Raw genomic sequence first — 25,986 nt, forward strand, 5'->3', positions numbered from 1 at the left:
GTAGTTCCTTTCCGCAGGGGAGAATCTACGGGAGAAGTAGGCACACGGGTGCAATCTACCCTGCAAGCCAGATCGCTGAGACAGCACAGCCCCCACCCCGACCTCTGAGGCATCCACCTCAACAATAAAAGGAAAAGACGTATCTACATGCCTGAGGATGGGTGCAGAACAAAATAAGCCCTTCAGGGTGGCAAAAGCCTGTAACGCCTCGGGAGACCAGTGAGTGGTATCTGCACCCTTCTTGGTGAGACTGGTAAGTGGAGAAATCACCGTAGAGTACCCCTTTATGAACCTCCTATAATAGTTGGCAAAGCCAAGAAACCGCTGAAGCGATTTCAAGCCTACCGGCTGAGGCCATTCTAACACAGCGGAGACCTTGGCCGGATCCATGGACAGGCCAGTAGTAGAGATTATGTACCCCAGGAAAGCGACAGATGTTACCTCGAAGATACATTTTTCTAACTTAGCATACAATAGATTCTGCCTTAGTCTGTTCAAAACGAACCTCACATGGGTCCTATGTTCAGAGAGACTGTTGGAGAAGATAAGAATATCGTCTAGATAAACTAGAACAAATCTTCCCAACACCTCTCTGAAGACCTCGTTGATGAGTTCCTGGAAGACGGCCGGGGCATTACATAACCCGAAGGGCATTACCAGGTACTCATAATGCCCGTCTGGTGTATTAAAGGCCGTCTTCCATTCATCGCCCTTTCTTATGCGTACCAGGTTGTACGCACCTCGCAAATCCAGCTTAGAAAAGATCTGGGTGCCAGTGATTTGTGTAAAAAGATCGTCTATCAAGGGTAGCGGATAGCGATTTTTTACTGTAATCTTGTTGAGACCGCGGTAATCAATGCAAGGCCGCAGACCTCCGTCTTTCTTTTTTACAAAGAAGAAGCCGGCCCCAGCAGGCGACCGGGACGGCCGAATAAAGCCTTTGGCCAGATTCTCCCTAATGTACTCCTGCATCGCCAATTTTTCGGGCCCCGACAAATTGTACAAACGACCCCGGGGGAGTACACAACCAGAACGGAGATCAATGGGACAGTCGAAAGGGCGATGTGGAGGCAATTTATCGGCAGCTTTAGGGCAGAAAACATCAGAATATTCAGCATACTGGTCTGGTACCCCTTCCACCTGAATTCTGGTTTGCCCCAATGTTAGCTTCCCCAAACACTGATGAAAACAATGGGGAGACCAGGAGGTTAACTGACCCGTGGCCCAGTCGATGTGCGGTGAATGGACTTGCAACCACGGCATGCCTAAGATAATAGTGGAGGTTGACATGTGCAGCACAAAAAATTGTAATTCTTCCCCATGCAGAACCCCTATGGTAAGTCTCACCATCGGAGTCTGTGACAGGGCACGATTCCGTTGCAGAGGGGAATCGTCCACTGCCGTAACCTGAATGGGGGGTCTCACAGGAGTGAGTGGGAGGCCCAACTCCTGAGCAAATTCGAAGTTCATAAAATTAGCCGCTGAGCCAGAATCAATAAAGGCTTCAGTGGATACAGATTTATCCTCCCATGTAACCGTACAAGGGAGAAGTAATTTTTTCTCTTTAAGGGGTGCAATTTGCGTGCCCAGGGTGTCACCCCCCACTACTCCTAGGCAAACTCGTTTCCCGACTTGTTAGGGCAGTTTCGCACTCTATGCCCTGCTGCTGCACAATACAGGCACAGCTGTTCTGTCATTCTCCGCCTTCGTTCCACCTGGGTCAGCCTTGACCGACCAATCTGCATTGGTTCGGGCGGTGGCAAGGCCGGGGAGGGTGAGACAGGCGGAGAAGGTGTCACTAGGGGTGTAGCGGATGGTGCCGCGTACGATGTCACCCTGACACGGTGACTGCCCCTAGCCTGCCTCTGGTGGCGCAACCTGCGATCCACTCGAATGGCCGATGATATGGCTTCATCAACCGTCTTGGGCTCAGGCACGGTTAACATTAAGTCGGAGACCTCCTCTGACAACCCAGACAAGAAGTAATCCATTAAGGCAAAGTTGTCAAATCTAGTAGTGACTGACCACCTGCGGAATTCTGCCGCATAATCCTCAACCGAACCTCTGCCTTGCCGCAAAAGTTTGAGCTTCCGCTCAGAGGATGCAGCAAGGTCAGGGTCGTCGTAAATTACGGCCATAGCCTTAAAGAATTCCTCTACCGAGGTTAGAGCTGTATCGGTAGAAGGCAGGTTATATGCCCAGGACTGGGAGTCGCCAGTCAGCAGGGTTTTAATGAAGATGACCCGTTGGGCCTCAGTCCCCGAGGATCGGGGTCTCAGCTCGAAATATGACAACACTCTACTCCTGAAATTCCGGAAGTCAGATTTGTGGCCGGAAAACTTATCAGGTACAGGCATACGTATGTCATCACTAGGAGGGGATCGCACTGAATTAACCGACGTCTGTAGGGTTTTCACAGAGCCTGATAAGGCATCAATTAAGGCTTTGTGCTGGCCCAGTGCTTGATGAATGTTATCCACCGAAGTGGCAAGCACAGTCAGAGGATCAGTGCGTGATTCCATCGTTTTTGTGGTCTGGCGTTCTGTAACGATCGGTGGGCGCAGAGAGTATCTGATTACCGGTGATCTGCAGTATCGCCGGAAATACAGATATATACCAGATTATAAGTGATCTGCAGTCTCACCGATAATCCGATATACAAACTAACCTCTGTTCGCCTGAGTAGAGTGTAGTGTTTTGGTGTAACAGTAACACTAGGAGGCCTAGGCCTCAGTGCAGCAAGGAGAACTGCACGGATTCCTTCCGCAGACCTGAGCTCTCCAAGACGGGAGGAGTCAGACTGACAGTAGGAAGGAAAGTCCGAGAGTGACACTCAGGAAGAAGTGTCACTAACAGGACTGGGAACCGCCTCCAATCGTGAGGTCGGTTCTCGAGGTCAGACAAGCCAGGTCGTACACACACGGACAGATAAAGTACAAATACAGTAGGCAAAGGCGGAGTCAAAGTACAGGCAGGGTTCAGCAACGGGGTATCAGATATATCGGGGTACAAAATCAGGAGGCAGAAACAGAGTCTAGGAACGAGCCGAGGTTCGGCAACAGAGTATCAGAAATATCGAGGTACAAGGTCAGAGTTCAGGAGGATAGTCGAGGCAGGCAAAAGTCATAACAGAAAATCACAATCAAACTAGTACTTTAGCTATCAATAATCTAGCTAAGTGTAGGATTACAGCTCCAGCTGGTCCCGGCACACTTAAGGATCTGACTACGGATCTGGGTGCTCCCACATATGTGATCGCACGCCAGACAAAGAGCAAGTGAACAACCAGTAGTATATATACTCTAGGACCTTTCCAGGACCTCCCTAATTGCTGGTCCAATGAGAGCAGTGGAATTTGTCAGCTGACCCAGCTGGTCAGCCGACACCCTTCTAACTGCTATTTAAACTCTGCCTCTCTGCTCGCGCGCGTGTAAGTCTGAATCTTGGTGGACTATCAGTTCCAGCCACACCAGTACTGTCATGCAATGTATCTAGTGCGGGGGCCGCCTCTGATGCGGATTCCGCCGCACTGCCTATGCGGCATGCAGCGTTTTTTCCGCGTTGTGACGCCATGCTGGACGCGGAAACAGCCGCCTCACCTTGAGAGACGGCGGCATTTCCGCGTTTCCTTACAGTAGCAAAGGATTTGTTGCGCAGCCTACATACCTAACATTACACCTTGTGCAGGTGATGGCATGCTAGACCGACCTGGTATTACAGTTGTTGTACTGCTGAAGAAGGTATCTGTTGCCATCTGTGATCGAGACAATTTGACGTGCAGGACGGTGACAGGAGCAGTAGTTGCATGTGGAATAGTCACATCTAAAAGACTTTATGGTCGAAAGCCAGGTGGGATGGGAGGAGTTGATGGGAGAACAAAAGCGACTAGGAGACAAACTAGCTGCCAGGGAGAGGGCTCATCTATATATGAATTGGAAGTCGGGTTGCAGAACTTAGAGCAAATTCTCGTCAGCATACAAAATCGCAATATTATTTTTAATTGTATTAACCATTTGATTGTATTGCTGACTAAAAGTTGATTGATGGAATACCATCATACATAAATATGACCTATTCCTGTAATTGCTGCAGGAATAGCCATGCAATAGGCGTACGTAGAAAAAGGGCGCCCGGACAAAAAGGGCGTGGGGTGTAAACGCTAATTAATAATTAATTATTAATAGCGTTTATAAAAATAGTGTGCTATATTTCGTTTACAAATAATGTTTTACAAAATTATAAATCATTAAATAATGTTTATGAAATCGTCAATTGTGAAAACGTTAATCTTCCCTGTTTCAAAAGTTAAACTTATAATTACGTTTATTAAAAAAACAATAATATATGTTTAATTGTTATAATTGTATATTATTGTGAATAACCTTCATTTATGGTTTGTTCTTATAATAAAATCTGAAAATATTCTTTATAACGATGATATAAATATAACTACGTTCGTAATAAGTGTTGTAAAACATTAGTAAGTATTACAAAAATTTTACTAAAACTATACCTAAGCCTAGTCTTACACAGAACCCTCCCTGTACCTATCCCTAACCCCTAGACCCCCCTGGTGGTGCCTAAACCTAAGACCCCCCTGGTGGTGCCTAAACCTAAGACCCCCCCTGGTGGTGCCTAAACCTAAGACCCCCCTGGTGGTGCCTAACCCTAAGACCCCCCTGGTGGTGCCTAACCCTAAGACCCCCCCTGGTGGTGTCTAAACCTAAGACCCCCCTGTTGGTGCCTAAACCTAAGACCCCCCTGGTGGTGCCTAAACCTAAGACCCCCCTGGTGGTGCCTAAACCTAAGACCCCCCTGTTGGTGCCTAAACCTAAGACCTCCCTGTTGGTTCCTAAACCAAAGACCCCCTTGGTGGTGCCTAAACCTAAGACCCCCCTGGTGGTGCCTAAACCTAAGACCCCCCTTTATTATGTGGATAATAATGTTTTACTAATTTTGGCTGCAAATAATATATTGCAATTTACGTGACGTACTGATCGCTTTATTTTGTGAATAATAATGTTTTACAAACAGTAAGGGATAAAACTTTAAATAATGTTTTAATTAGTTAAATAAGATAAATATGTTTAGTATTTTTATAAACGTTATTCGGCACGGGTGCATTTTATAAACGTAAATCACCACAAGCACACTTATAAATCATTAAAAATCTCCGGGCGCCGTTTGTAAACGTTATTTATGTCCGGCGCCCTTTTTTCCTGCTCGGCGCCCATTAAACGTTATTTATTATGAGAGTGAATGGCGGCGCCCTTTTTGTCCACTAGCTGCCTGCGCCCTTTTTTCCCGGTTCCATGCAATAGTGTGCACCTATCTCTGGACAATGCAATGTTGTTGGCTCTCCTAAGGTCATCCTCCGAGTACCCCCGTTGAGTAAGATGGTCTCTCAGAACTGCAAACTCCTCTGCTGTAGAACAGTTCCTCCTTGCCTTAAAAATATTCTTTATAACGATGATATAAATATAACTACGTTCGTAATAAGTGTTGTAAAACATTAGTAAGTATTACAAAAATTTTACTAAAACTATACCTAAGCCTAGTCTTACACAGAACCCTCCCTGTACCTATCCCTAACCCCTAGACCCCCCTGGTGGTGCCTAAACCTAAGACCCCCCTGGTGGTGCCTAAACCTAAGACCCCCCCTGGTGGTGCCTAAACCTAAGACCCCCCTGGTGGTGCCTAACCCTAAGACCCCCCTGGTGGTGCCTAACCCTAAGACCCCCCTGGTGGTGCCTAACCCTAAGACCCCCCTGGTGGTGCCTAAACCTAAGACCCCCCTGTTGGTGCCTAAACCTAAGACCCCCCTGGTGGTGCCTAAACCTAAGACCCCCCTGGTGGTGCTTAACCCTAAGACCCCCCTGGTGGTGCCTAACCCTAAGACCCCCCTGGTGGTGCCTAACCCTAAGACCCCCCTGGTGGTGCCTAAACCTAAGACCCCCCTGTTGGTGCCTAACCCTAAGACCCCCCTGGTGGTGCCTAACCCTAAGACCCCCCTGGTGGTGCCTAACCCTAAGACCCCCCTGGTGGTGTCTAAACCTAAGACCCCCCTGTTGGTGCCTAAACCTAAGACCCCCCTGGTGGTGCCTAAACCTAAGACCCCCCTGGTGGTGCCTAAACCTAAGACCCCCCTGTTGGTGCCTAAACCTAAGACCTCCCTGTTGGTTCCTAAACCAAAGACCCCCTTGGTGGTGCCTAAACCTAAGACCCCCCTGGTGGTGCCTAAACCTAAGACCCCCCTTTATTATGTGGATAATAATGTTTTACTAATTTTGGCTGCAAATAATATATTGCAATTTACGTGACGTACTGATCGCTTTATTTTGTGAATAATAATGTTTTACAAACAGTAAGGGATAAAACTTTAAATAATGTTTTAATTAGTTAAATAAGATAAATATGTTTAGTATTTTTATAAACGTTATTCGGCACGGGTGCATTTTATAAACGTAAATCACCACAAGCACACTTATAAATCATTAAAAATCTCCGGGCGCCGTTTGTAAACGTTATTTATGTCCGGCGCCCTTTTTTCCTGCTCGGCGCCCATTAAACGTTATTTATTATGAGAGTGAATGGCGGCGCCCTTTTTGTCCACTAGCTGCCTGCGCCCTTTTTTCCCGGTTCCATGCAATAGTGTGCACCTATCTCTGGACAATGCAATGTTGTTGGCTCTCCTAAGGTCATCCTCCGAGTACCCCCGTTGAGTAAGATGGTCTCTCAGAACTGCAAACTCCTCTGCTGTAGAACAGTTCCTCCTTGCCTTAAAAATTCCCCTACTCTGGTTCCCTTAATAGTGTGATGGGGATGGCGGATGGAGGCCTTTAGAATCAAGTTTCCAGCCCAGGATTTTCTTGAAATTTTAGTCTGAATGGAAAGGAGATGGTACTTTTTGAACTAATTAGGGTAATATTCAGAAAATCGATCTGGGTGGGATGCGAGTTGTAGGTGAAAGACAGATTGAGACTGTTGTCATTCAGGTAGGCCACAAAATCCCCCAGTAGTTCCTTTGGACCTTCCTTGACAGATCAACAAAAAATAATTTATATAATGGCCATACCAGGCCAAATGTTTTGAGAAGGGGTTTGTATCCCCGAAAATGCACAGCTCTTCCCACCACCCGGTATAGAGGTTGGTAAGGGAGGGCACGAATTTTGCCAGCATGGAAGTGCTGCATCTTTGGAGAAAGAATCCCCCCCATCAAAACAAAAATAATTGTGGGAAAGGAGGAACTCCGTGGCCACCTGAATGTAAGCTTGAAGGGATGAAGGGTATGAAGAATGCATGAAGAGATGAAAGTCAATTGCTGCTGTGATTGCTATAATGAGGTATAGATGAGTACACTGCTTTTATGTCCAGGGTAACCCATATGTAGTGAGGAAGCCATTCAAATAATTTGAAACTGGTCAGTACATGTTTAATATCTTTGATGAGCCCAGGTAATCTAAGGACAAGGGGTTCAAGGTGGGAATCCAGCCATTCTCCCATCCTCTCCCCAAGGGAAGCAATGCCAGAGACATGCTAGAGTCTGCCCTTTGGTGGAAGGCCTGGCTTGGGGAGATGATGGAAAATAGGAATTACTGCATTCCGCGCACTAAGGAAATCTGTCGTATTCCTTTTCAGGATTTAAGACCAGGGGCGTAACAATAGACCCTGCAAGATATGCATCTGTCCCTAGACCCTACAAGATATGCAGTCGCAGGGGGCCCTGTGGGAGGAGAAGAGTTTCTTTTCCCTGTCTTGAGAGACTGACAACTAAGGAAACGGAGAAAAAAAACTATTTGCTCTCTGCACAATTGTTCTAATGACTGCATCTGGTCAGCCACTGATAAGGAATCGTGCAAAGTTTTACAGACAAAGATCTGTAGACAGTTCCTATTCAGTTTGCTGAAGGCTCTTGTGTACAACACCTTGCCTCCAGCCTTTCTACTCCCTCCCCAAGTGCTATGTACTGTAGTGATGCTGGAGAAGTCTGCAGAGTCAGTTCTACTTCATGGAAAGAGTGAGTGTAATAAGCTGAGACAGTGGCATAGGAGCACACCTGTCTGTCAGTTTTCTGTATGCATTCCATATGTATCTGTATGTGTGAAAACATGCACAATTTATCACAGAAGCTATTGTAATTGATAGAGAAAATGGCTGCCTTTGTTCTCAGTTTACCTGTGCATAAAGTGAGGGGGTGGGGGGCGGAGTCAGTGATTTAAAGTTATGCCACTGGTTAGGACATGATATTTTAGGTTACATTCAAAGTGGATCCAAACATAAAAAGTCTTCATTCCACATATAAGTTGCTCAGAAATGTACTGTTTTGCTTAGAAATCCACTGATGCTGAGTTATTTGTTTATTTAGCTAAATCAAATTAGTAGCTGTGAATACTGTAGGTCTTCTCAGTAGCTGTGAATGCTTTGCTTGGATCTCTGCCAGCTCTCTCCTCATACATAAACACAGAGGCTTAACCCTTTCAGTGTCCGCTGCAAAGTGAATCCTAGTTAAGCTTATATTTTTGTTTTTGTTTAGAATTTCCATAAATTGTAATGCAAATTTTTTCCATAAAGGTCATCATGTTGTAGCTAATCCTTTAGAGCAGAGAAGAAGTTCTGAGTTTAGTTCCACTTTAAAATATAGAACATTTTTAAGGGTTCACAAATATTTTTGCTCAATTATTCTCTCCAGTTATTTCTGTTAGTGACTGACATGACATGAGTGATATACATAACAATGACCCATTGCTTAACCACTTGCCGACCGCCCACAGCCCATGGGCGGCGGCAAAGTGGATGCCTTAAGGACCGCAATACGCCTTAGGGCGTTGCGTCCTTTTCCTATGCCGGGGGAGCGATCGCGTCATTGATGACGCGCGCTTCCCCCGGCAACTGGCTCCGCCCACCCGCCGTAACATCCCGCCGGCCATACGGAAGCGCCGGCGGGATGTTAACCCCGCGATCGCCGCTACAAAGTGTATAATACACTTTGTAATGTATACAAAGTGTATTATACAGGCTGCCTCCTGCCCTGGTGGTCCCAGTGTCGGAGGGACCACCAGGGCAGGCTGCAGCCACCCTAGTCTGCACCCAAACACACTGATCTGCCCCCCCCGCCCACTGATCGCCCACAGCACCCCTCAGACCCCCCCCTGCCCACCCCCCAGACCCCTGTTTGCACCCAATCACCCCCCTAATAACCCATCAATCACTCCCTGTCACTATCTATCAACGCTATTTTTTTTTTATCTCCCCCCCTGCCCCCTCCTGATCACCCCCCCCCACCCCTCAGATTCTCCCCAGGACCCCCCCCAGACCCCCCCCCCCCTGTGTACTGTATGCATCTATCCCCCCTGATAACCTGTCAATCACCTGTCAATCACCCATCAATCACCCATCAATCACCCATCAATCACCCCCTGTCACTGCCACCCAACAATCAGCCCCTAACCTGCCCCTTGCGGGCAATCTGATCACCCACCCACACCAATAGATCGCCCGCAGATCCGACATCAGATCACCTCCCAAATCCATTGTTTACATCTATTCTCTCCTCTAAACACCCACTAATTACCCATCAATCACCCCCTATCACCACCTGTCACTGTTACCTATCAGATCAGACCCTAATCTGCCCCTTGCGGGCACCCAATCACCCGCCAACACGCTCAGATTGCCCTCTGACCCCCCCTTATCAATTTGCCAGTGCATTCATTACATCTGTTCTTCCCTGTAATAACCCACTGATCACCTGTCAATCACCTGCCAATCACCTATCACCCATCAATCACCCCCTGTCACTGCCACCCATCAATCAGCCCCTAACCTGCCCCTTGCGGGCAATTTGATCACCCACCCACACCAATAGATCGCCCGCAGATCCGACATCAGATCACCTCCCAAATCCATTGTTTACATCTATTCTCTCCTCTAAACACCCACTAATTACCCATCAATCACCCCCTATCACCACCTGTCACTTTTACCTATCAGATCAGACCCTAATCTGCCCCTTGCGGGCACCCAATCACCCGCCAACACGCTCAGATTGCCCTCTGACCCCCCCTTATCAATTCGCCAGTGCATTAATTACATCTGTTCTTCCCTGTAATAACCCACTGATCACCTGTCAATCACCTGCCAATCACCTATCACCCATCAATCACCCCCTGTCACCCCCTGTCACTGCCACCCATCAATCAGCCCCTAACCTGCCCCTTGCGGGCAATCTGATCACCCACCCACACCATCCGATCGCCTGCAGACCTGCAGTCAGATCACCTCCCAAGTGCATTGCATCTGTTCTCTCCTCTAAACACCCACTAATTACCCATCAATCACCCCCTGTCACTGCTACCCATCAGATTAGACCCCCATCTGCCCCTAGGGCACCCAATCACCCGCCCACACCCTCAGACCCCAGCCCTGATCACCTCGCCATTGCATTACTTGCATCTATTCCCCCCACTAATCACACCTTGAGACACCCATCAATCACCTCCTGTCACTACCTGTCACCCCCTAGCACACCTACCCATCAGATCAGGCCCTAATTTGCCCCGTGTGGGCTCCTGATCACTCGGCCAAACCCTCAGATCCCCCTCAGACCCCCTTCTGATCACCTCCCCAGTGCATTGAGTGCATCTATTTTCCCCTCTAATCACCCCCTGAGACACCCATCAATCACCTCCTGTCACCCCCCTAGCACTCCTATCCATCAGATCAGGCCCAATACAACCTGTCATCTAAAAGGCCACCCTGCTTATGACCGGTTCCACAAAATTCGGCCCCTCATAGACCACCTGTCATCAAAATTTGCAGATGCTTATACCCCTGAACAGTCATTTTGAGACATTTGGTTTCCAGACTACTCACGGTTTTGGGCCCGTAAAATGCCAGGGCGGTATAGGAACCCCACAAGTGACCCCATTTTAGAAAAAAGACACCCCAAGGTATTCTGTTAGGTGTATGACGAGTTCATAGAAGATTTTATTTTTTGTCAAAAGTTAGCGGAAATTGATTTTTATTGGGTTTTTTTCACAAAGTGTCATTTTTCACTAACTTGTGACTAAAAATAAAATCTTCGATGACCTCGCCATACACCTAATGGAATACCTTGGGGTGTCTTCTTTCTAAAATGGGGTCACTTGTGGGGTTCCTATACTGCCCTGGCATTTTAGGGGCCCTAAACCGTGAGGAGTAGTCTAGAAAACAAATGCCTCAAAATGACCTGTGAATAGGACGTTGGGCCCCTTAGCGCACCTAGGCTGCAAAAAAAGTGTCACACATGTGGTATCGCTGTACTCAGGAGAAGTAGTATAATGTGTTTTGGGGTGTATTTTTACACATACCCATGCTGGGTGGGAGAAATCTCTCTGTAAATGGACAATTGTGTGTAAAAAAAATCAAACAATTGTCATGTACAGAGATATTTCTACCACCCAGCATGGGTATGTGTAAAAATACACCACAAAACACATTATACTACTTCTCCTGAGTACGGCGGTACCACATGTGTGGCACTTTTTTACACCCTAAGTGTGCGCTAAGGGGCCCAAAGTCCAATGAGTACCTTTAGGATTTCACAGGTCATTTTGCGACATTTAGTTTCAAGACTACTCCTCGCGGTTTAGGGCCCCTAAAATGCCAGGGCAGTATAGGAACCCCACAAATGACCCCATTCTAGAAAGGAGACACCCAAAGGTATTCCGTTAGGAGTATGGTGAGTTCATAGAAGATTTTATTTTTTGTCACAAGTTAGCGGAATATGACACTTTGTGAAGAAAAACAATTCAAATCAATTTCCGCTAACTTGTGGCAAAAAATAAAATCTTCTATGAACTCACCATACTCCTAACGGAATACCTTGGGGTGTCTTCTTTGTAAAATGGGGTCATTAGTGGGGTTCCTATACTGCCCTGGCATTTTAGGGGCCCTAAACCGTGAGGAGTAGTCTTGAAACAAAAATGACCTGTGAAATCCTAAAGGTACTCATTGGACTTTGGGCCCTTTAGCGCAGTTAGGGTGCAAAAAAGTGCCACACATGTGGTATTGCCGTACTCGGGAGAAGTAGTATAATGTGTTTTGGGGTGTATTTTTACACATACCCATGCTGGGTGGGAGAAATACCTCTGTAAATGACAATCTTTTGATTTTTTTACACACAATTGTCCATTTACAGAGTTATTTCTCCCACCCAGCATGGGTATGTGTAAAAATACACCCCAAAACACATTGTACTACTTCTCCCGAGTACGGCGATACCACATGTGTGGCACTTTTTTGCACCCTAACTGCGCTAAAGGGCCCAAAGTCCAATGAGTACCTTTAGGATTTCACAGGTCATTTTGAGAAATTTCGTTTCAAAACTACTCCTCACGGTTTAGGGCCCCTTAAATGCCAGGGCAGTATAGGAACCCCACAAATGACCCCATTTTAGAAAGAAGACACCCCAAGGTATTCCGTTAGTAGTATGGCGAGTTCATAGAAGATTTTATTTTTTGTCACAAGTTAGCGGAAATTGATTTTAATTGTGTTTTTTCACAAAGTGTCATTTTCCGCTAACTTTTGACAAAAAATAAAATCTTCTATGAACTCACCATACTCCTAACGGAATACCTTGGGGTGTCTTCTTTCTAAAATGGGGTCATTTGTGGGGTTCCTATACTGCCCTGGCATTTTAGGGGCCCTAAACCGTGAGGAGTAGTCTTGAAACGAAATTTCTCAAAATGACCTGTGAAATCCTAAAGGTACTCATTGGACTTTGGGCCCTTTAGCGCAGTTAGGGTGCAAAAAAGTGCCACACATGTGGTATCGCCGTACTCAGGAGAAGTAGTATAATGTGTTTTGTGGTGTATTTTTACACATACCCATGCTGAGTGGGAGAAAGATCTCTGTAAATGGACAATTGTGTGTAAAAAAAATTAACAAATTGTCATTTACAGAGATATTTCTCCCACCCAGCATGGGTATGTGTAAAAATACACCCCAAAACACATTATACTACTTCTCCTGAGTACGGCAATACCACATGTGTGGCACTTTTTTGCAGCCTAACTGCGCTAAGGGGTCCAAAGTCCAATGAGCACCTTTAGGCTTTACAGGGGTGCTTACAATTTAGCACCCCCCAAAATGTCAGGACAGTAAACACACCCCACAAATGACCCCATTTTGGAAAGTAGACCCTTCAAGGTATTCAGAGAGGGGCATGGTGAGTCCGTGGCAGATTTCATTTTTTTTTGTCGCAAGTTAGAAGAAATGGAAACTTTTTTTTTTTTTTTTTTCCTCACAAAGTGTCATTTTCCGCTTACTTGTGACAAAAAATAATATCTTCTATGAACTCACTATGCCTCTCAGTGAATACTTTGGGATGTCTTCTTTCCAAAATGGGGTCATTTGGGGGGTATTTATACTATCCTGGAATTCTAGCCCCTCATGAAACATGACAGGGGGTCAGAAAAGTCAGAGATGCTTGAAAATGGGAAAATTCACTTTTTGCACCATAGTTTGTAAACGCTATAACTTTTACCCAAACCAATAAATATACACTGAATGGGTTTTTTTTTTTATCAAAAACATGTTTGTCCACATTTTTCGCGCTGCATGTATACAGAAATTTTACTTTATTTGAAAAATGTCAGCACAGAAAGTTAAAAAAATCATTTTTTTGCCAAAATTCATGTCTTTTTTGATGAATATAATAAAAAGTAAAAATCGCAGGAGCAATCAAATAGCACCAAAAGAAAGCTTTATTAGTGACAAGAAAAGGAGCCAAAATTCATTTAGGTGGTAGGTTGTATGAGCGAGCAATAAACCGTGAAAGCTGCAGTGGTCAGAATGGAAAAAAAGTGGCCGGTCCTTAAGGGGTAGAAAGCCCTAGGTCCTCAAGTGGTTAAAGGGAACCAGAGATGGGGACATGAAAAAGATTTTATACATACCTGGGGCTTCCTCCAGCCCCATACGCTCTGATCGATCCCACGCCGCCGACTCCGCTCCATGTTGCACTGTCTCCCATGTCCTGTGATGTCCCCCTAATCCTCTTCTTCCCCCGGCTGCATGCTGCTGTGTATCCATCTTCAGCCTATGGGGAAGAAGTACGTCAACTTGTGTTTCTACTGGAGCCGATGATCTTGTGGGTGGGACTATGGCTCTGTTATTGGGCCGATCACTGCACTCACTGAGTAGCTGCGAGAGCAGTGATTGGCCAGTGATGGAGCCTTGGTCTTACCCGTTGTTTTGTCCCAAAATATAGGGTTTTTAAACCCTGCTACAAAGCACACACTATTTATAGTAGATTAAAAAGAAATATAGGCAAAACTGAATAATTCAAACAATAAGTTTTCCCAACCCAATTATACTCTCTAAACCATAACACACACAATCGCATATACGGTCGCTGTCGTAGGCGCGTGATCACAGTACTAATCTATGATATCCACTTCTGCGCAATACAACACAGCCAAGCATGGACACTTCGTTCACAGGCAATGATTTCGGCCTTCAAAAACTAGATAAAACCGGTTAGGACAAGATAAAGGTGGAACTGCAATGTAACAAAACATGTTATACTAGCCTGAAGTTAACTCCAGCTCGAGGTTAGCTCCAGGGGCTCAAATGTAACTTTATAGATCAGATGGGATGTGAACAGCAATCTAATCCATACATACAATACATATAGTCCATACAGCACATACATGTCACATGTGTATCACACCCATGAGACTATCGGCTCCAGTAGAAATACAAGTTGCCATACTTTTCCCCCTTATTGCCGCTAGGGCTTACTTTCAGGGTAGGGCTTATATTTCCAGCATGCTGGAAATTCATGCTAGGGCTTACTTTCAGGGCAGGGCTTATATTTCCAGCATGCTGGAAATTCCTGCTAGGGCTTACTGTCAGGGGATCTCTTAATTGCAGGAAAGAGGGTAGTTTTAATTAATTTCAGACTGTTCTGAGAAACATCATAATGTGAGACTTAATTATCTGTACATGGCACTTATTTATGTAGACAGAAAGATGAAATAATTACCATTGCTGAAAAGGCTAGGGATGACATGTAGGAGAATATATAACTTCAAACATCAGCGGCAATAAAATATCACAGAATGTCATAAATCAAGAACATGCCCAATAATCATAATAATAAAAAAGAAAATGACTTTTCCACTCCTGCATTGGCTTGTGGTTGAAGTTAAGGGCCCTTTCACACTACCACCGTTTCACGATCCAATATTGCTCGTAAGTGAGTCGCCAAACGCTTGATACAAAAAAAGTGAATGGAAGCCGTGACGACTGTTTCCATTATGTGATCCATTTGCTGGCACTCACACAGAGATATTTCAGGAAGTCGGAAATATCCTATGATAAGAAACCCTTCCGATGGCCAGAAGTGTTTCCTACTGACCTCCTAATAAAATCCTATACACTTAAATAACTTACTTTTCACATACATCTATAAGTACATTTTATTGGGCACACCACATCAGCAATTGCATATTTTAAAGCTATTGTGTTTGTTAATTGTCTATTAAGTACACAGTTTGTGACCACACATTCCTTCTGCATTAGTATCTGCTCCTGAGCTGTGGCCTTACATTCATCCGTCATGAGCTCTTCCTGCTCAGCATACTAATGACCTACTCTCCTTCATCAGAATCTTTCTCATGCCTTCCAATAAGTGCAAAATGTGTGTTTGTCTACAGTACCATTGAGAGCTGCCAAGGATTGGAGATTGTTCATTATTTTCACTCGCTCCTCTAACGCATTATGCGCTAAGGTGACATAAAGGGTCTTTTCATCACGGCTTCGGGCAGCTCATTCTTCTATTCAGAGCAGACCAGTGCAGTGCTGCACAGTGCCTTTGTATTTTGTTAAGCTCCTTTTTTTTCAGGACGTGGCCTCTGTAATACCACAGTTGCTGGGATACAAGGGGCACTAAAATGTCATGGTGCGTCATGGTCAATTTCAATCTATATAGAATCTGTAGTTTCTTGATAAATGTGATAGCATGTTATCTGAAGAGCTTTATTTCGGAAAAGTGACTCATAAAAGCTCTACTGTGGTTTGATTAACAGATACATAGTGATCTTGTGCTTGTTTTTCATGAAGTTTAGTGTTGTTAGATTGCTAGGTGCTATATAGGTCACAAAATGTAGAAGACATGCCAAAACTATAAAGAAAAAACTGTAAACAGCTTAAGGGCATCTAACACAATACTATCCCGACCTTCTCTCCAGACAGTGAAGGTTGATTACTCATGCAAGGAAGCATGATCCAACTACAATAAGGGCATCCTGTAAGCAAATTTGTTTATTATTATTGTTGTTGTTATCATTATTAGTGTTGCTTTTCCTTTTCTGGTAAAAATCAAATCCAACTTAAAGATCACTGGTAAGAAATAAATAACACTGTTAGCAAGGCCGGATTTACTGTAAGGCACTGTAGGCATGTGCCTACAGGCGCCTGATGATGGAAAGGCAGATCACTCCTCTCCCCAAGTGCCTAGCTCCTACCTTACCTATGCAGAGTCCTGATGAGAGTGTAAAAGAAAGATTACTCACCTGGGTCTCTCCATTCCACTGACCACATCTCCCTTTAGTCAGGGGCACCTCTATCTACCTAATACTGAGGATAGCTCTGGCTACCTAATACTAAATAGCACCTGTAGCTACCTACACTGGGCAAGGGAAGTAAGGGAGATGTGACAGCTGGGCCAGCCAGCACACTTGCGGTGCGGTTCTGTGGGGGTTTGTAGATTCATGGAGGGAGAAGCCTAGGGTGCCAGGACATCTGTACCTATAGGCTCCTGTGATGTAAATCTGGGCCTGACTGTTAGCCCATAATGTCTTAGTCCACCTATCAGTGACCAAAGATACAGAGAGGATTTTATCAAATATCTTGGTGGTTTCAGATACCATAATGGATGACTTGATTGCTTTTTGGCCACAATAAGGGTATAAAGGTCAGTACACAAGCTCGAACACTGTTGTTGTAAAACGAGTGATCCCCAAAGGTTTGCAATGATTGAACAATGTTAGTTTGTTTATTGTAAATGCTATGATTGCTTTTATCATGTATTTTTTATGAGGAAACTGGATTAAATATTTGAACTACCTGCCGTTGGAAAGCTGTTGGCTGATTTATTGATACGCTAGACCCACCTGGATCTGAGGTGGATGATATCTGGTGAGCTGATATTTTAAAGGGGACGTGTCTATGTTTGTGTATAGAGTGAAGCACGGGTGAACCACTTAGCACATGGGTTGTTTGCTTGAATCATTTCAATCCAACAGTAATGCACTATGTTGAGCTCTTGTTAATCCCACAAATTGTAATACAGATGAAGAGGAGCGCTGTCATTATATATTAATATTGATATTTTTGGACATTGTGATAGCAAAGACTCTAATTATTGATTGCATTATTTTTAAGTAATTAAGCAATATTGATATGCATGGGTGAGCGCAGTTTGTATAGATATTTGAACAATGTTAGTGCACATTGGAATTTCATGACGATCTACCAATCAGAACAGTAGCGGAAGCCCTAAACTGAAGACCCAGAAGTGTATATCTAGCCAAGCATGAGTTGTTTGAATGGACTGGAGCATTTGTTTGTTATCGTTTAATACGGATGTCTAACAATAATTATTATTTGAACCGATCTACTAGGAAGGATCTGTCTACATGGACGATAATCGTTGTCTTTTACCGCTGTTGGTACCATTTGTTTAAATGATTCCCGGCCGTCCCATCATTCCATTTTGTGCGACGACACTGGCAGTTGAGCATGTGCACAGTGCTTCAAAGTTCAGACGTGACCCAACACTGTCTATTGGTAATCATAGCTAGCTAGTCAGATAGAATTTCTGCTGAGGATGTAACGGAAATACACAATTTCCTAGCATGGACTTTTTTGTGATTTTTATAGCTGTGGGGAATGGATGGGGTCATGTTCTTGCATGATATTTAGAACTTCCTACAGACAGGGATCTGAATTAGGCAGAGACTAGATTTTTTTAGAGCTGTTGGTAAAGAATGGTATTTAGGCAGTGCCAGATTTACAACTCAGGAGTCAGTAGGCACAGGTGTTCTGGTGCCCTAAACTCCCTTCCTCAACACAGGCCACACCCCTAAGTACATAACTGCCCTTAGAATCTTACACCCTTATCACTGTCTTATATCATACTTAAAGGGAATCTGAAGTAAAAATAAACTTGTGAAATTATGCATTGTACATGTAGTACATGTAAGAAATAGAGCCTTAGTAACAATGCCCTGCTCTGTTTTATAGTTTAAAATACGGAGTAATTGCAAATATGACAGAATGATGCAATGTTATAAAAGGAAAGCTATATAACTGAAATTAAAAATGAGTCTTTTCTTTGCTACTAATGTTTTAATAATTTTCCGTACTACACATACAATTCATTATATCATATTTTTTTCCGCTTCAGTGTCACTTTAAAGGACCACTAAAGCAAAAAAAAAAAGTAAGCAGTTAAAATCTGAGAGAACCCACAGGTTTTGGACCAACCCATGATGATTCTCAGGGTTTCCCCTGTGATAATTATCCGGTGGTCCTTTTTCTGTTTTTCTAGAGTGAGACCTATCCTGAAGAGGATACCCAATCTGTGTGGCCATGGAATTCTCCACCTGCCTGATACTGTGGTTGCCTAATAGCAACCTAGGTTTATGAGTAGTATTTATTTCACAGAATCCATGGCCTGGAAATACTACAACTACACTATCTGGTGCTCCTGGTGTTTCCTTTTTCCTCTCCCGGTTCCTGAGGCTTGTTACCCAAATTTCATCGGCCAGACATCCCTCATCACAATATCTTATGTGGTATTTTACAATTACAGGATTACAAACTGTTTATACAGAATCACCATGTTACAGACAAGGATAATAGAGATATTACACAAATATATGTATATAATATAAACAAATGTAAAGAAATGACACCGAGAGACCAATATAGTGTAGTATGTACTGGAAAATGAAATACGTAAAGAGTACAAAATATATTTACTCACAAATCAGGGTTACCACCAAGGTAACCACTGTGCAGGCAGGTGGGGAGATTGACTTGACCCCACTCAGGATTAAGAAGTCGCTCTCTGTAGACAGGAAAAAAGGGGAGATCCCCCTCAAACCAAGGGTGGATGCAAAACCAAGGAGAAGAACAGAGGCGCCAGAAGGATAAAAACAAGCTTTAAAAATGTTAAAAATGCTTGGGAGGCAGTGGTGGACTTACCTCCTATAAGTAGCCAGACACTATAAACTGTCAATTAATGAAATAAACAATTTATTGGCATACTCCACAATAGGTTGCAAAGCGTTTCGCAGGCAATCTCCTGCTTCCTCAGGCAATTAAGAGTAGGGGAGCATACAACAAAAATCGGTCCAAGATACGTCAGGCGCCTCTGTACTACTAATACAAACAAATGTTCTAGTTATGCCACAGATTCTCAGTTGGGCTGAGGTCTGGACTTTGACTAGGGCATTCCAGGTCATTAACTGTTTCCTTTTAAACCACACTAGTGTAGCCTAATCAGTATATTTAGAGTTATTGTCCTGCCCAGAAAGTGATCCTTCACCCCAATTTCATATATCTGCCAGATTAAAACAAATTTTTAAAGAATTGTCCTGTATTTAAACTACACCTGGACTGAAAAGGATATGGAGAATACCTTATTTATTTCCTTTTAAACAATATCAGACACCTGGCTGTCCTGTTGAGTCTCTAATACTTGTAGCCATAGACCCTTAACAAGCATGCAGATGTTTCTGACTGAAGTCTGACTAGATTAGCTGCATGCTTGTTCCAGGTGAGTGATCCAGATACTACTGCAGCAAGAAAGATCAGGAAATAAATATAGCCTCTATATTCAGGTGTCCTTTAATGTTAACCCAACGTTCCTTTAATCTTTATAAAGTTGTCTTGTTCCTCCAGTGAAAAATATCATCACAGTAGTAATGGCCATCGATTCACATCAGCGGACAGTTCATGACGAACATTTGCTGTTCACATTTAACGTGAACTTTACACACCCATACTTTAACATGGAGCTATATTTTGACCCTTTACCCTTAAAGAGGATCTCCATCCTTAAATACAAAATCCTTCAGGGCTGCTGTAACAAAAAGTTATATTTACCTGTGGTGTCTTGTCCCATGAAGCAGTCCCGAAGACCCCACATCACTCCACTTCCGGTGCCTGGCTCTGCCTCCCTGTCTCTCCGGAGAAAAAACGCTCAGCTATTTACTGCGCGTAGGCCATAGGCTGAAATTTCTCAGGTGAGCCCTCAGTGTACCATTCATCCCATAAACAGAAACCTGTGTGGGTCTTCCATTGCTTATATCAATGTAAAAGACATGGACTTTAGTACTGCAGTGCCAAGTTCTTTCTCTGCAAGGGGCAAAGTTATGTGCCAAACCTGGCTCTAATGGGACTTCGGTAAGTCCTATTACTAAAACAATGTTCTGGGGCAACTTAACTGTACATTTTTTAGCATACGTGTTTTTTTTTTTTTTTTACGTTTTCATCAGATGTCACTTTAGCCATTTGTGGACTGTGTGCCTTTTTAAAACGTCCTTTTAGTCCCTCTTAATGGAACAGACATTTTAAAAAATCCTCGGCTGCTGTTGTGCAAGCGCGCATGCACCCCTGCAGGCCGTACAGTCGGAACCTGGAGAGCCGCGATTGGTAAAATGGAAGAAGTGTTTCCTGAACCAATCAAAGTGCTTGTAAGAAAAAGACCATGGCTTCAACCAGAAGCCAATGATCTTTGCTGTAACAACACTGTCTGTGTGCTTGTTCAAATCACACAGACTAGTGACATCTAGTGGTAAGAAAAAAAATACATACAAAGGTAAAAAATACACATTTTACACTTTGTACAATAAAAATAAATTAATACCCCCTTCCCCTGACCCCCCCCCCCCCACCCCCCTAGTTACCCCAAAAAATTACAGCATTTATTTATTTATTGTATTTATAAAGCGCCAACATATTTAAAAATAAATACATACATAATTACGTTAGGGACTACACTTTTTTACTATGCATGGCATGAGGGTATATTACTGTTATATATGCAATTAAAGGCTGGTAATTGATTGATATAGTATAAAAAACACTAAACAGAAAAGTAAACCTTTCGCCATACATTTTACTAGGGACACAGTTTAAACATTGTAATGACTGGTAAAAATGGGCAAATAAAACATGTGGGTTTTCTTTACAGTAGCATTGTTTATTTTAAAATTACAGTGGATGGAATTGGAGAAATAATGTATTTTTCATTTTTCCCCCCAAGTTTTCCCTTTAAATTGAATACAAAATAAAGTAATTACTGAAAACAAATATCACACCAAAAAAAAAACTAATTTGTGGTGAAAAAAACAAAAAGAAGGTATAGGTAATTTCAGTGTGATAAGTAGTGATAACGTTATTGGTGAATGAAAGGAAGGAGTGCTAAAAAACCCACCCTATTTTGCCATTAGACCTATGATCTCACCAACATACAAGTAACATATACTTTGTTTGTATAATGCATATAGCACTATCTGCATAATGTATGTTATGCAATTTGCATAATTCTGGTAAACTTAATGTGCACTACCTGCGCACAGAAGGGCCCATTCACAATAGGTTAGCGGTAAATGGCCACTAATCGGCGAAGCTTTTGTAACTATACGGCAGTGATCTCACTTCCATTATTGCCACCGATTGCGTGCGTTCCGTGATTAGTGACAATTGCCAACACATTGCATGCAGCATTTTACTGCGATTGAAGAGCGGTTGCGATTAACATACTATTAAAGCGCTAACCGTGATAGCAAAAAAAGTGAATTTTTACAGTGATTTTACCGCGATTATCAGGGTAAAATCACCTGCACAGAACGGTAGCACTTAAGTTTTGCCACTTTTCAAGTGTGAATGTGCCCTAACATTTACTGTTATTTTGTGAATACACTCCACAGTGCTCACAGCATGGAATTATCTAATACAGCATATTCATATTTTTTCTCTAGGGTTCTAATGCCACAATGAGCAATAAATAGTGTATACAGTTGGAAAAATCATTAATATCAAATGATTGTCCATGACCATCTGAAACCATGTCAAAATAGTGTACAATGGCATGAAGGTTTAGTCAAAAACTCTTTTCATATAAAATATATGAAGAGAACTGGTTTATTTAATTATTAATCCTCCCTTTAAATAAAAGGAACTTGTTAGTGAGTATAATTGTATTCACACAGTTGCTACACTGCTAGTGAGTGGGAGATCTGATCTTCTTTGGGATCCATGAACAGGTTCAGCACACATTTGCAATTTACGTAAGCCCTGTCTACATTTTTTACATATTCTCACACTACATTGTTCAGTGTAAACAATGTATGGCAGGGAATATGTTAGAATTTCCCTCCATCTGTAGGAGAAATATGTTCTTCCTCATAGGATTAATTTAACATTTAAAGGGGAACTGAAGTAATAAGAATATGGAGGCTGCCATGTTTATTTCCTTTTAAACAATACACATTGCCAGGCAGCCCTGCTGATCTATCTGGCTGCTGAAGTATCTGAATCACACCAGAAACAAGCATGCAGCTAATCTTGTCAGATCTGACAATAATGTCAGAAACATCTGATCTGCTGCATGCTTGTTCAGGGTCAATGGCTAAAAGTATTAGAGGCAGAGGATCAAGAGGATAGCCAGGCAATGCGCATTGTCAAAAAGGAAAGAATAAATATGTCAGCCTCCATATTCCTCTTGCTTCAGTTGCCCTTTAACGTCCTGATTTTTTTCTGCTAGCCACTCCAAATATCTATTATAGAAATAGAGCATCTTTATCATGTTTAGTAGGGATGGCCAAACATCACGATTGAACTTTCGCAAATTGTAGCATGAAAATTTGTGAAATGATCATTGGCAGTGAGCCCCATTGACTTTAATGGCAAGCAAACTTCTACAACCTTCAGGACATCTCTTCAGCCACAATTTCTTTAAAAAAAGGTGTACAAAAAGGTGTACCCAGACAGTGGCATGGAGGAGGGGGCTCCGTGGAAAAATATTTTTTACGCGAACGCTTTTATAACTTTTTTTAAGTGATGTAAAAATTGCCTCTGACTTTAGCAGTTAATAGCAAAGCCCCCGTACATGCTAGAATCACCAAATCCTCTATAATAAAACCCTACTGTCTCTGCATCCCGTTCTGCGCATGTGCAGGGACGCAGAGACGTTGAGGGACAGTGACGTGCGGCGAGCGATGACGGGCGAAGGGGCGGGCAGGCCTGGGGGTCCGGCGTGCGCGGGTGGGCGGGCGCATCATGCAGGCGCGCAGCGGGTGCACGTCGGGTGGGCGCGCGCGGCGGAAATGTGCGTGCACGGTGGGCACATGCGCAGTGACAGACCTAGCCCGTTTTTAAACGGGCTTAGGTCCACTAGTGTGTGAATAAGAGGAAAACTTTTTCAGAAAGACCTTGTAGTTTTTGAGAAAATCGGTTTTGAATAGTTCAAAGAAAAAAATGTTTTTTTAAACTCAACAAAATGACATTCTGCAGCAGAATTCAGAATGGCATTGCTCTGGAGGCCAGGGCTGGGAATCGGATTGACGTGTGTGGCATGGTTCTTCGGTTGTCAGAGCATGGAATTGCAGCATTCTCTGCAGGAATCGAGAAGATATGGTCATGGGTGTAACGAAAGGTACATATTTATGGCTAAATAAAGTACTCCCGAGGCAAAGAAATAAATCTCTTTTTTACTTATGTGGGGCTTCTTCAAGCCCCTAGATGTCCTTTGGGTCCCTCACCACAGCTTCGGTCCTCCCTGTTTGCCACCTGTAAGTATCGCCCACCCATAGGTGGGTTTGCCCTTCTGCACATGCGCAGTAAGTATCCGATAACGTAAGTGCATTCGTGTGTGGATACTTGAATAATGAGTCCTTTAAGATCATTAACCACTTGCCGACCAGGGGAATTTTCACTGATCGGTGCTGCGTAGGCTCTACAGCCCGCAGCACCGATCAGGAGTGCAGCAGGGCGATCAGACTACCCCCTTTTTTTCCCCACTAGGGGGATGTCCTGCTGGGGGGGTCTGATCGCCGCCGGCCATTAGTAGGTAGCGGGGGGGGGCTCCTCAAAGCCCCCCTCCGCAGCGTTTTGTGCGCTCCCTCCCTCCCCTTACCTCCCTCTCCCTTCCTGGGCTGCGCAGGACGGATATCCGTCCTGCGCATTGTGGGATAGGCTTCAGCCAATCATATGCCCGCGATCCCCGGCCAATCAGAGGCCGGGGATCGCCGATCTGCCTTACGGCGCTGCTGCGCAGCAGCGCCGTATCATGTAAACAGCGGGGATTTCTTCCCCGCCTGTTTACATTTTGCCGGCGAGCCGCTATCGGCGGCTCTCCGGCTGTTCACGGAGACACCCTCCGTGAACTGACATGGAAAGGTCGCTCGATCGAGCGGCCGTTTCCATGGTAACCCGCAGACGACCAGTTTACGCCAATCGGCGTTAGCTGGTCGTCAAGAGGTTAAAGGACTTTTTCGTGGTTGCAATTTTATTTCATTTTAAGTCTTTGTGGAAAATGGTAAGGGTCTTTCAGTACCCCTATACTTATTTCAACTGTGGAGTGGGCAGGTATCTGGGAGTCCCCTTTTTAAAGGGGACTCCCAGATGTCACCATGACCCCCCTCAGGTGTAGAGGCCCCAACTTCTTCCTTGGCACCAGAGGCGGGGAAGAGCCCTTTGTCCATGGATTAGACAAGGGCTGTGGGGAAAGGGGGAGGGTTAGACAGCTCAGCTCAGAACTTCTGCAGAAATGTTGATCCAATGTTACTTAGTTTCATAGTTATATAAGTTGAAAAAAAGACGCATCCATCAAGTTGAACCTCTTAAGCATCACTGACTGTTCAGGAAAAACTGCCAAAATCTGCATTGTGTAGGATTTTTATGAATTTCTGAGGTCCATATGAGTATTAAATGTCTGTGAAGACTCAGGCCGTTTCACACCTGTGCTGTGTGATTTAACTATGGTGGGAGAGTCTACCACAGGAGAATCGCACTGCACCAAAGCCCCTTTCATGTTACCCTGCAGCAGACAGCGTCAGCAGGGTAATGTGCATAGGCCCACCCCTACTCATTGATGTACTCCCTGCTGGACAGGAATTACGTTGCACTGCTCTCATTGTTTACACTTACTGCCTCATCATAGACTTGCATTACTGCATAATCTGTGTGGTAGGCTCAGAATACGGTCATACTTCATGTCGGGATTGCGGCAACAGTGGCAAGTGGCCTGTTGCGATAAAATTGCTTAATGCAACTCAACCTCAATGCCATAGTGGGAAAAGGCCCCAGATGCCTGCAAATGTTTTTTGTGTAAACATGGTCCGTCCATAACAGTATGGCCTGTTCACATATGGGCATTATAAAAATGCAGAGCATTTTAGCCTTGTTCACAGAGAGGCACTTCACAAATCAATGTTCTTCCTGTAATGTGGTGTCCAAAACAGTTCTGTATTATGGATGTCTTTTCAATCTATACTGAGGCAATAGAATACTAGCATCTCGTGTTTATATTTCCATTTTTATGCATTCCAAAATTGTATTTATTCTCGTCAGCTGCTGCTACATGGTATTGGAAATGATTTCTTAGCATATTATCAACTGCTATTTTGAAATCCTTCTCCAAGTGTGACGGTCCCAGCTGAATCCCCTTTCGTTTATGTGGGGCTAGGCCATTTGCAAGGCCAAGATGTATGACCTTAAATATAGCTTAAAAAGGTCTGAAAACCAACTATACCATCTCTTCAATTTTAGCAAAAAAGCTAATAATAATAATAATAGTAGCAATAATAATAACAACTACTACTGCTGCTGCTGCTCCTCCTACTACTACTACTACTATTACTACTACTACTACTACTACTACTACTACTACTACTACTACTACTACTACTACTACTACTACTACTACTA

General features: G+C 43.9%; 1 protein-coding gene across 2 annotated transcripts in view; it reads left to right on the forward strand.

Annotated features, from left to right (window-relative positions):
* The window catches only part of EGF (epidermal growth factor), a 186,233-nt gene that overhangs the window by 19,545 nt on the left and 140,702 nt on the right, over positions 1–25,986 (forward strand). The window lies entirely within an intron of this gene.

This window comes from Hyperolius riggenbachi, chromosome 1 (genome assembly GCF_040937935.1).
Source record: "Hyperolius riggenbachi isolate aHypRig1 chromosome 1, aHypRig1.pri, whole genome shotgun sequence".
NCBI classification, from domain to species: domain Eukaryota; kingdom Metazoa; phylum Chordata; class Amphibia; order Anura; family Hyperoliidae; genus Hyperolius; species Hyperolius riggenbachi.